At 45.5% G+C, this 12,361-nt stretch overlaps 1 non-coding gene across 1 annotated transcript; it reads left to right on the forward strand.

Moving 5' to 3' along the window:
- The first annotated feature begins 1,584 nt into the window (after positions 1-1,584).
- On the forward strand, positions 1,585-1,656 carry Trnat-cgu (transfer RNA threonine (anticodon CGU)). The gene has a single exon. It is a non-coding gene; the product is annotated as a tRNA-Thr (tRNA).
- The last annotated feature ends 10,705 nt before the right edge of the window (positions 1,657-12,361 follow it).

Consider the following 12,361-nt stretch of genomic DNA (forward strand, 5'->3'; position numbering starts at 1 on the left):
TGAGCTTGCTGCGAAAGCATTTCTAATGGCGATATGCTCGTCAAAGCTAAATGTAACTGATGTCACCGAACTATACGCAATATGTGGGAAACAACTTGCTGTCTCCATTTCCAACTTTTGCATATTCCTTTTCAACAACTGCTGTTCAACAACAGCAACAAAAGCATACTGCTTTTCAAGTTTTCGAGGGCATGTTTTCTTTACCAGAAAGCAGTACGGTATCCACATTCACTCTGTGAAGAAAAAAACGCTTGTTTGCCTTTCACGGCATGAAAGAAGCACAGTAACACGTAATCTTTGCGCTTTTATGGTTAGGCCTTTATCATATAACGGTATCTTAGCTGACAGTTTATCAGTAGCGGTATCTTTGCCGCATCACTCAGATTAGTGAGAATGCTTCCGCGTTGTCAACGTGCGCATGATAATGCATTGCTACTGCGAGGGCGCAATCAGAGAACAGAAATGTTAATTCATTATCATGGTTCACCTTACCCAAAATCTTTCTGCTTAAGGAAGAGCAGTTACACTTGTTCACCAGCCCAGACGCAGCACCTCCTAAGACCGTGTTTACCCAGTGCCGTGCAAGTTCAGCCTCCATCGCTGTGGATAACGAGATTTGATTTTATGTATTTCAACGAATTTTCTTATAGGCTGATAAAAGAAAAGAAAACACCATATAATTGTGTAGTGCGAGGGAACTTGAGTAAATTCGTTTGTTGACATAACAAATTGAAAGAGCAGATCTAATATGCCTTTTTTACGCACAGTTTGCTAACCAAATTAGAAAGGCTTGGTAGCTTTCTTAACTGCGACTTTGTCTTCGTATACGTGTTTCAGTGACAGCATTGTTCCCGTCGATCATTTCGTTCTATTTAGCGACGACAGAGAAGTACCACATAGTCGGAAGCTCACGCACATGACGAGACTCAAGTCACGGAAACAGCGACGTTAAAATAATGACCGTAAAGCAATGTGCAATTACCACAAGCATTACCACACGCAACCAATGGCAAAGATATGGAGGACCAGAACAACGGCAATAAGAAGCCCTGAGTAGTGCTTTGCAATGATTCCGCTGTTATTTTATCACAGTTCTCACCATTGTATCATTACAAGAATCATTAAATCGTATCCGCTGGCTTCAGATGCCCTATAGGGCACAGGGCTTCAACAACTGCGTGATCGATCTCCAACAAATAGGGGAACATATTGGGTGGATTCAGTGCACGATAACGATATCCTTAATAGCTAAAAATAACACCCTCTATACTTTCCTCTGGCATTATTGTCTGTTAGTTCTCATTAATATTGTGTCTAACAAAGAAAAACGAGCCCTTAAAAGTAATCTTCATTCCTTCATTCATAGCGACGGGTCTCGTTCTGGCAGACTTGATGCCTTCAGGTGGTATGCGAGGGATTATTGGTCAGCTGCCAGCTTATAAAAAAGATCACGTACTACGTGACGCCAACAGGTAGAAAAAAAGAGCGTTCCACACTCGCCGCCATGGCTGCGATCGGCACTGACTCACACTCCTAGGTTTAATGGACATATATACCTTCAAAAAGTTGCGCGGCAAGATGACCGCCGCCGTAGCTCAGTGGTAGAGCATCGGACGCGTTATTCGAAGGTCGCAGGTTCGATCCCTGCTGGCGGCAGGTTATCTTTCGTCCACTTTACTTCCTTCAGCATTTATGTCCTAATAGCTGCAAATAACACCCATTCTACTTTCCTTGGCATTATTGTCTGTTAGTTCTCATTAATATTGCATCTAAAGAAACTGGTGACCCATATGAGTGTGGGCAGGTGCTTGTTATTCTTATACACATTACGAGCCAAGTTACTATGCAAAGGTGCGACTAACATACATTTAAAAGGGCCCTGAACCACTTCAAGTAATCATCGAATGACTTCAGGTACCAGTCTGTGGCCTCACGAATCGATTTCGGAAATAACTCTTGACATCCACCAGGTACGAGCGCGTAGCCATCATTTGTCTCAGCCTTTGAGCGTCTGTCCTTTTCTTTGTACCCGACGAGGGCACTGGAAGCTACGCAGGAAGGATTGATGAGGGGCAGAGAGGCCACGTCAGCGCGCGTCACGATGCGCGTTCGCTCACTTCTGATATGATTCCGGTGCGCGTTAGTGTTGCTACTGTGTAGTTTCAGCACGCTATGAGCGCGGTGCCGGCAGGTGGCGGCACCGCACAAGGAGCCCGTCGCACCCCGTCGCCAGGAGAGCATCTGGTCCAAAGGCCACTTTTGGTTGATGTCAGCTGTCAGCTGTTACAGCGATCTGCTCTATGATAAAATAGAGGAGGCGCCCGCCCTCCGAAGAGAGTGAGGACGGGCCTCTGCAGGAAGGAGAGCGCTTGTAAAAGTGCCATATGCATCAGCATCATAAAACAGCGCACACACACGAATACAAAAGAAGAAAAGATGCGACGACACGAGCGCTGCATGTTCAGTTCGTGAGAAAGTGGCGGTATGCAGCCCTTGATGGCGGTATACTCGTGCACAACTTTTCTTGGCAATGAAGGGAAAGCTACGGGGGCGGAGCGTCTGCACATGTACTGCTACGTGAAGTAGTCTGGTTTGGTGCGCGTCTCGTAACGCCGTGGAAAGAGATGGCTAGCGTTGCATTTCGACGCAAACGCTGCTTAGCGTCCAAGATACGGGTAAGAGGCGCGACTTCTTGGCGCGCGCAGAAACGCAAAGTGACAACGTATAAAGTAACAGAAATACAAATATCTCGCTTGTGTGCGCCGCGTTCCGTCTCAAAAGCTACATGAAGAAAACGAAGGTGTATTTTATATATCTCACGCAGAAAATACGGACGCAATTGTGGGACTACAATCATTAGCGGTAGGATACGTGCATTGTGGGCTCTGTAGCCTTCGCTTCATTGCCAAGAATAGTTGTCCGCGAGTACAGTATAGAGGGTTTCACTGTTTACTAACACAGGCCCTGGACCGCTTCCGGTTTCCTGCGCTGGCGTAGGCTAGCAGGATTGGCGGGGAACAAAAGCCTTGGCGAGTAGCCCGTAGAGTTTCAACACTTTTCTCCGTGTGTCTAGCAAAATATTTGAATTAAATATTCTTCTAAGCTACACACAACACTAAAAGAGTTAGTGTTTAACTATAAGCGCCTTTCTTTTATGTGAAACTGGAGAAAGAGTATTCCCTTACTCTGACAAATCTTTAAAAAAAACGCTTTACGCTTCGGTGTTGCAGAATAATAAATGAGGTGACCGGAAGTTTCTTGGGGTACACCACGTGCTCCTGCTATCGCAATCTTGAAACCGTCTATATAAAACGGACTTGGGAAGATGTAGTCGGCACATAAATGTCTGTAGAAGGCGATTAGCCATTGGCTTTTAGTGCACGCTAACGCACGCGACGAAAATCTCGTCATAGTCTGTTGAGTTTGCTAGAGGAAACTGTGCTTCAGTTGAATCAGTCTAAAATCTTTCACGAAAATGATTTACAGTGAATGACAGTCATTTGCAGCATCCTAGAAATGCAACATCCGAAGGCTCTCAAGACGTGTAAGAACAACAATACAGAAGCAGCAGGCAAGAGCAAACAGCATTTTCGCTTTATTGCTTTGTCTATATGTCTCATACACGGAATCAATATCGAAAACTAAAGAAAAAGCGGGTGCGTGAAGTGTAGCGAGCATATCGAGATGCTTTAGGTTGTGCAAATGAGTCGTGTCAGTGGTCATCATAACATTGACGTTTTGAGCTGTGAACTCGGGGAAAGCGAGATGTAGAGATGTCTTTCAACAGACTGCCGCACTGTGTCGAGCATTCTCCCGTTTCACAGAGCTTTTAGGAAAACTCGAGAACAACTCGAGTGGCTTGCGACGGTATAAGGCTCTTCGCTGCGACACCCCAATGCAGGCATGCTTTTCGCGCTGAGCGCCGTTTGCTCCTCAGTCATTTGCTGTCTTCTACGCAACTCGTCTAACTCTTGCAACTGCAATGTATAGAGGATGTGCGTTTATATTTGCTCGAGCGGGCAGTGTACTCTCCTTGTAAGGAAGCACACGCTCTCCACTACCCCTTCTTGAAAGCACACGTTTTCCGGCGTTGTCTCAGACTACATTATGGTGTACATAAATCAAGAACGCACGGAATAGATCGTGTCCTTCGTAAAGGGTTTGCTGACAGAAAAAAAGTGCTCTTTCTTTATGTGGCTAGTCTGCCGCGACATCTTTCGGGGAAGAATGAACCACCCCCACCCCTTCCTTGGCACCCTTACCTCCTCCCTCCCTGCCCCTCGCACACAAAGTGGAGAAAGCAATGAAGCATGTTTCTTTTGTAAACTGATTCTGAATCCTGCGCACGCATATGTGCTTAAAATAATGTGCCACCGTTTAGGAAATTGCATGTTGGGTACAAGAAGGTTTTCCATGCTTCTTCGATGTTATTGGTTCCGTTGAACAGCTCTTTCCTTATTGTATGCATTCCAGACAAGTCCTGTTATCTACGATAACTGATGAACACTTCTAATGATATTAGACTCAAAATATGTGGACGTCTTTCACTTCTGCAATATAACAATTACTTTCCCAAAGAATACGACGAACTTCTCAAGAAGGTATAGTTTAAAAGTGATTACGTGTGTTTCATAATTTTCTTTTACAAACTTCTTCAGGATTTTGTCCAGATCCACTAGACGAATAGAATTGTCCCAGAATAAGAAATACAGACAATTCTTGTAGCAAGGATTAGCAATACCTATAATTAGTTGTATTCGGGAACGACCCTAGATAAAAAATTGCAGGCAGTTTACACTATGTCGCGCAAAGCTTGGCCCAGCGAAGCACGAACCCGTCGACGCTCGTACTTCCCGTGGACCGACACGTCTAGCTTCGAGATGCGGGGCTTCCGCCTACGTAGTACGTAGCGAGGCTATGCACTGTAGAGCGGAGGTTGCGCTTGATGTCTTCGCCAGTGGGCGATGCTTAGCTACTGCGCATGTGCAGCTTGGGCAAATGGCGTGGTATCTGGTTGCTAGACGACGCGATGCTTGCTTCCTCTTTCTTTCTATCTTTTCTCTCTCTACTTCTTTACCTCTCTTTCGTTGATGTTCTCTCTGTCTCTCTTTTTCTTTCTGCATTTTCTTTCTACATGTTGGCTTGGCGAAACCGGCAAAGCAACTGTTCTTTCGCCCATTTTGCCATGGTGACTAACTGAACGTGTTTAATCGTATGGTTTAGCCACATTTTTGCTGTTGAATATGCTCACGTTTTTATGGCTATGTTCTTCAGTCACCGCCAATACCATAGAACAGAAGATATATATATATTTCCAGTTTTTCTTTCCGCGCGGGTGCATGCGTAATGTCACGGAATAGCTAAAAAGACATTTACCGTTGCTCTTACTTCTTTATATATGTCATGAACGGAAATCGAGCGCAGCGTTAAAAACGTCCATTTGGAGTGTCATGGGTTTAAAAGAAAAAAAGTGAGTATTAAAATCAATAAGCCTCTTTTCGCCCTGACAGCCGTTATTAATATTGCATGAGTGAACGCGATAGGTCACAGCTCGAAAAAGGGCCCGTCCTCAAGAATATTATTCTTACATAGATTTGCGGCTCAATTCCTCGACTTTGAGAGTATGATAGCTTTCCTTACCATTTTTTGTGATCACCTTACATCCGGCATGTGGTGCGCTTGTCGTCCAGTATCGCGTGCAGCTTAGACGATAGCGTGGGAAACGCACATGGCACTAAAAGTTCACTTTAAACAAAAGTTTTTACTTTCGGTACTCCATGCATATTTCACGTCGTGCAGAAAGTACTTGTTCTAGTATTTATGTTCTTAGAGACGCATAACGGCACCCTGTTGGATCAGTAGCTGGGAGGTGGACCATCTGTGGATGCTAAGGGATTGGGAGTCACGATTCCTAGGTTCAGGCCATCGATGGCAGGATATTCCATAAAAACATCTCAGTCACTGACTCACGATCACGAGGAGCGTTATGGTACCCGTTCTTGAATAGCCCATCAGTACATATTACTTTACACTATATAAAAACGCACGACAATGGTACGATGCTCACATCAAATTTACACGCGTATGATCGATTTCTCAAACAAACTTCACGCGGTTGTAGGCTTTTCCGAGCAGCCTTGATCCTACAGGGGGCGTACACCTGGTTTTTATACCTAAACATGTTCTTCTTATTATTATCCTTAAAATTGCTCATGCAGCTGTCGTCCTTTTGAGGTCGAACTCTTCCATTGCAGGAATTAACCTCTGTAATTTGGGGAGGGTCGTGCAAATATAATTTTAGACTTATGGAACATGTGCGGAATAAATTATATTTTAACACGAAAGCGTTTCATGCCGGGGTCCACCAAGTACATCCGTTACGAATATGACGTTGATAAAATGGACGCAAACGGGTGAGAAAGAAAACACCAAGAGAAAGATCCGCCGCTAGGAATCGAACCCACGACGTTGCGGCCGCGACAGTAAGCGCCCGACTAGCCCGACGCTAAGCCAACTAAGCTACCTTGGCAGTTGCTGGACACTTCACGAACGCGCCTTATATCTTTCAAACATTCTATCAAGCACGGTGCTCTCTGTTGGTGGTGTAGGTAGGCGGGGCGGTGCCGCCGTCTGTGAGAGGTAAAAAAAAAGTAATGCGTCACGATCGACTCTTACTAGCGCTTACTATGAGATGGCGCACGATATCGGTGGTCATGATTAAAGCGTCTCGATACCAGCGAGGAACACTGGCCGCGCTAGCGTCGCACGCAGTTACGTTCTTTGCCTTTGGCTTCGTGTTAGCGTGCGCCGGCTCATCGGGGTACTGCAGCTTCCACATGCACGAACGGGATTTCTCCGCCGCCGACCACTTCGATTGCGAGAGCACCCACTTACAAAAATGCTGCAACACGCGTTGCAGAAAGGACACGATTTAGACGGGCGAATGTCGTGCCTTGGTGGAAAGAGACAGAGGCCAGCGGGTCGCACGCGTTTGCGGCTCAAGCTACGAACCTCTAAAGAAGTAGGCTTCAACATGGGTGCGTCCACGCCAAACTGTGCTATAGCTGTCAAACACGAATAGACATTGTACAAGCTCTCATATATCACTACACAATAAGCACTACTTTTGTGAAGACACGTTTCACTTTCGTGTTATACGGATTCCTACGACGGAAGGATCAGCCATGTTTTTTTTTTTTTTTTTGTTTCAAACAACGGCCTTAGTTGTTCCGCTTACTACAACTCAGCCGTCTCATATGCACTTCGCCTCGCACTTCTACGTTCAAATGGTATTAAATTAGGTTTTTTTGTTACTCCAAAGAAATCTTTTAAGGAAGGAGTAGTCATTGCCGTAAGGCTCAATTTCGAGAAAAATGTAACCGACATTCTGCTTCTATTTCAACTTCCTGTGTCCACTGCCATGTAAATTTTCATGTATGCTTCACTCACGTTCACGCCTTCCTGCTTGCTTTCTTTTCTCTGTTTCTTGTAGAGCGCAGCTCTTCGGCGCCCGTTCCTGCGTTGAGCGGCGTCACCGTTGGCGTCGCGGCGTAACCGATAGAGCGAATAGAGGACGAAAGGGAGCGAACGCGGAGTCTGTCGATATCACGAGCCACTGGCCTCTAACCTCGCTTTCATCCTCCGTCACGCGCGCTAGACCCTCGATCAGAGCTCGTGCGGATGTAGGTCTGGCACATGCACCGCGGCTGTCTTCGGTTGTCATAACGAGGTTGTCGGCGTTTCGATTGGTTCGCCACGCCTGCAACACACACAGAATGGCGTGCGCAGCACTCGAGCGCTGGCAGTTTCTGTGGCAATATGTAACGAATGTTAGATTGCTACAACTTCGGATAGCAAAACTTCAAACACAGTTGGCGTTGCCCCAACACGAAGCTGCGCTCAGAATTTGCATAAGCCAGTATCGTAATCGTCGGTGAATTTTTTCTACGACACTTTGTTGTGTATAGCGCTATTTATCTACTTAAGTGCTTTGCGTCTTGTGTGTTTGATGTACTAGTACAATTGAGTTCCAGTGCTTGTTAGCTATTATCGACCATTTTTAGAAAGGGTAAGCTTAATAGTGTTGTCATTATTACTGTGCTGTTCAGAAAAGTACGATGGCGTCCAACAACTACACGCTCCCTCAATTACTAAGTGAAACCAGTCACACTGCAAAAATAAAGCAAGTTACAACGAAGATAAAGCAAGCTGGTAAAACAAGCCCGCGCCCTTCTTAACACACCACATAAACGCATTGCTATCATAATACACGTGGCGAAAATATGGAAGGATGGACCGCATAGCTAAGACCCGTAAAAAGACATCAACACTGTCTTTATACGCGTTAACCGACCGTGTTTGTTGTTTCTGAGAAAAGGTTGGGAGTTTGACTTACATCTTTCTTATACCTAGTGCTCGTTTATTTACTCGATCAACAAGTGCTTGCTTAGTCGGTCGCAGATGGTCGGCTCCAAAGATACGTAAACACGCCATTACATGAAACTCATCGCCTCGAGGTATTGCGACGTCGGAGTACAAACGTCAGACGCGGGAAAGTCGTCTCACTTAGTGCACATAACCCCCCACGTGGCAACACCGCTGTTTCATCTATGAAAGCTAATACGATCGCCTTGCGTGTCTTCCACGCGCCTGTTTATCTATGCATCCGCAAACAAAGTGAATATTAATGTTCGCTTAAATCGAGGGAAATGCATTTAGGAAGATCTGGGGTTTTACGTCCCCAAACCACGATATGATTATGAGACAAGCCGTAGTGGAGGGCTCCAGAAGTTTCGACCACCTGGTGTTCTTTAACGTGCACTGACATCGCACAGTACACGGGCCTGTCGCATTTCGCCTCCATCGAAATGCGACCGCCGCGGCCTGGGATCGAATCCGCGACCTTGGGGTAAGCAGCGGGGAAATACATTTGAACTTGTAGCTAGGAATTCTTATTTGCTAGGCTCCCTTTACTATTGCAAGCGAAATTTGGACTCAAGAAAAATGTTTGTTTCCGTGCATACATAACTAAAAGGGATTCGGGCCTTTTCGTAGGACTTGAGCACAATTCATTGAGCTGCACCTGAATTGCAGTGCACAATAATTGCACAAAACAAACCTCACAGGGTTGGTTAAACTGCGATCTATAAACAGAAAACAACCCGTACTGAATAGGATTCTTTGGACTGTGTTCTATCACTGAGCCGCTAAGGCTTGAAGTCAGTGCATTGAACAAAACTCTCGAAAAATTCTCATTGCTACACATTAGGAAATGATGTTGTACGCGTTAAGTCGTCGCTAGCCAGAAGAGAGGGGTGAACAAAATGTGTCAGCCACCAGGCTGTCACTCGAGCAAGTAGGGTTGCGAAAGAACAGGCAAAAGCGATAAATGCTGGACATCGTCAACGAGTGGACTTGTCCATCAATTTAGAAACTGGTGCGCCCGATAAGTAATTTCCTCGATGAATGATCCAGGTGGCTTGGCCAAAATTTACGACAACGCAGGAAGGAACATGACGTGGGCAAACACATTTTCTCCCCCCCCCCCTGTTCGAGGTAAGAAGTGGTTCCTCGCAGGGAGGCTGTGATCTGTCTGCTTCGAACGTTATCTATCGCCGTGAAAACGCACTGGTGCCGCGTTTTTTACATTCATCACTACGTTCTCTCACAAAGCTGCAGGTAATCTCACTCCGGCTATTGTCAAATGAACGCCACGCACCAAAGATGGGCTTCCATTACGTAACCAGGTGTCACACGGCGTCCGAGCCAATGCGCCTTAAACCTTGCTGTTAAGCCTGATAACTTGCGCGTTGCGAAGCGTGCAACAGGTTCGCAGCAGCAAAGTTGAAGTTAACTGTTTCATTTGATCTCTTGCTGCTTGATCGCCCCCGTTAACGGAAGAAAATAAAAGTTCTCAACGTAAGTGAAGCGTGGCTGGCCTCAATTTTTTCGATATGTCGCACTGCTTGAAAATGCGCACCTGATGAATTTTAAGTTCACTCCTATGTGGCAAAAAACTGTTTCACAAAGACGTATAGGACATTTAGGAAGAGCTGGTGAACGCGCCGAAAGTTTTCCTTGAGCCCGCTCATGGCGATGCCATGCGGCATCAAAGGTACCAAGACAGTCGCTCATCTTCGATTGTAGATTACGTTCAGAAGGCATTTCCGAAGAAGTCATCCTCCTTTGCTCTGGAGCTCACACCTAGTCTTGGTGTCCACAAGCCGAGCAGGTCTTGACAGCAAGTCAGACTGCAGTTGCGACAGTAGGTCTCGAGGGCAGTTTCATTTTATTGTGTAAACGAAGGACGAAAATAAAAAAAATGCTTGATTGAAAAAAAGCTCGTTTTGACAGTTACGAGGAACTTAATTGAACTTCGATAGCAAGGTAGCCGAAACTATCCTTTAATAAACTTCGGCAATTTGCTCCCCATTGCGATTTCACCCGCGCAATAAAGGACCCCGTGCGGGATCGCTTTGTCAACGCTTGGTGGGCCGACAGCAGTCTGCCGCAGCGAAAAAATAACGTCTGGGCGAGTTCTGAGAAAGGCGCTCCTACAAGACGACTGAATTTTGTGTAAGACTGCGAGGATAATTGGAATTCAATGTAACGAGTAACGTGACACCTCACGTTACCGAAAAATGATAACGAAAGTACGTCACTCGTTACAGTTCCGAAATAGTAACAAGTACGTTACTAAGTTACTAAAAAAAGTAACGCGTTAACGGTAAAGCCGTTACTTGTAACGCGTTACCGCCAAAACTGATAACAAATGAGCCCAGATGCCGCATGTTCCCACTACCGGACGTACAACTACGGCGCCATTACAGTACATCGCTCCATAGTTTGATTGATCATCGTATTAATGCTGACACTTATCGCGGGACGGGCATTACTCCAATGTTTATCTTTCTGCCTGTAGTAATTACTTACTTATCAGTCCGGACCGTGACTATCAACAAAGTCACAAAGCAAGGCGCCATCGATGGCGTATATGCTTGCGCAAGCGGCAATGTTTTGAATCAAGTGCTCACCTGCCGACATTGCAGTAGGCCGCAATCGATCGTGAGTCGGCATCGAAAGGCGCGAAGAAGTTCTGGAGAACCGAAAATGTTGTGGCAGACGTATAGTGCCTCGGCAGCTTCGGCGCCTTGCGGACTTAAAATACGTGAGAAGTTGTTCTCTGGCGAGGCTCTAAAAGCGGAGACTGCACGTGTTCGAACAACCCGACGAATAATTCATGAACTCAGAGAGGCGGGTAGGAGGTGTGTGGGGGAAGCGTCGAAGGAGTTTGCAAGTACTTTATATTACTGAGGGAAAAGGCGCTTACAAAAAGTGAAATTGTGGGTTACATTAAAAAAAAGCGTAAAGTGAGTGCACAATTCACGCTCCTTCCAGTACTTTCTGTTCCTTCTACATTTTTCTCCTTTATCATTTTGAGCGTGTCACTTGGGTGCAGCACATCTTGCAGTTTGGCATTTGGGATATTGCCTCCGCTTACGCCATTCACCTTTTCCCGTCGACTGTTGTTGGGCTTTCTACTGCTACAAAACTATTCTCGAAGCAACCTTAACGTACCAGAACTTTGTGAACTTACGTCAGTGACTCTGTTACGAAACGATATTCTGTAGTAATTATGCGTCATGTGAAGAAAATAATGGTGCAAATTCTGCTATGTGCGAAAGCACCTGTGGCTACGCTGGGATGCGTGGCCAATCATGTATAAATATCCAAACATATTGAAACACAGCGCAACCACAACGCAGATCAAGAGGATCAAGCGCCAACGCGGACAAAGCCCCAATCATTTTGTATTCCTCTATTTTTTTTCTCTTGGTCAGCGTCGTAGTTGCGCTGTGTTGTAATATGCTCAAGAACTCTCGCCAACTGGCCCAGCTTTCAATTCTTCTACAAACATCCTAATCATTGAACCCACATAGTGGGGCCCTTATTCAGAACGTAACTTGTTCCGTAAAGAAAAAAGATTACCATATGTAATACTTGAAATAACACAAGGAACACCAGCTGGCCATTAGCAGACATCCCGAAATAAAGCTGTTGTGACTTTTGCACCAGAATTTGACGTCCGACGACCCTGATCCCAGCGATAGTTTTGCATTGAGTGTCATTTTTACATGCAAAGGTTTGCGTGCCTTACTCACGGCATCTGTCCTGTATGACTACACACCATCGCTGAAACATGGCAACATGACTAAGTGGGACAAATGGCACTGTAAAGAATGATTACGAATGTATTCGGTCATGAAGTTAGCGCTGAATTGTGCCGAAAATTCATTTGAGGAAAAGCTGTTTGTACATGCTCGTAGGTACGTGTTTATCTAAATTACTCATAGCGTAATGC

This window comes from Rhipicephalus sanguineus, chromosome 2, assembly GCF_013339695.2.
Source record: "Rhipicephalus sanguineus isolate Rsan-2018 chromosome 2, BIME_Rsan_1.4, whole genome shotgun sequence".
Classification (NCBI taxonomy): domain Eukaryota; kingdom Metazoa; phylum Arthropoda; class Arachnida; order Ixodida; family Ixodidae; genus Rhipicephalus; species Rhipicephalus sanguineus.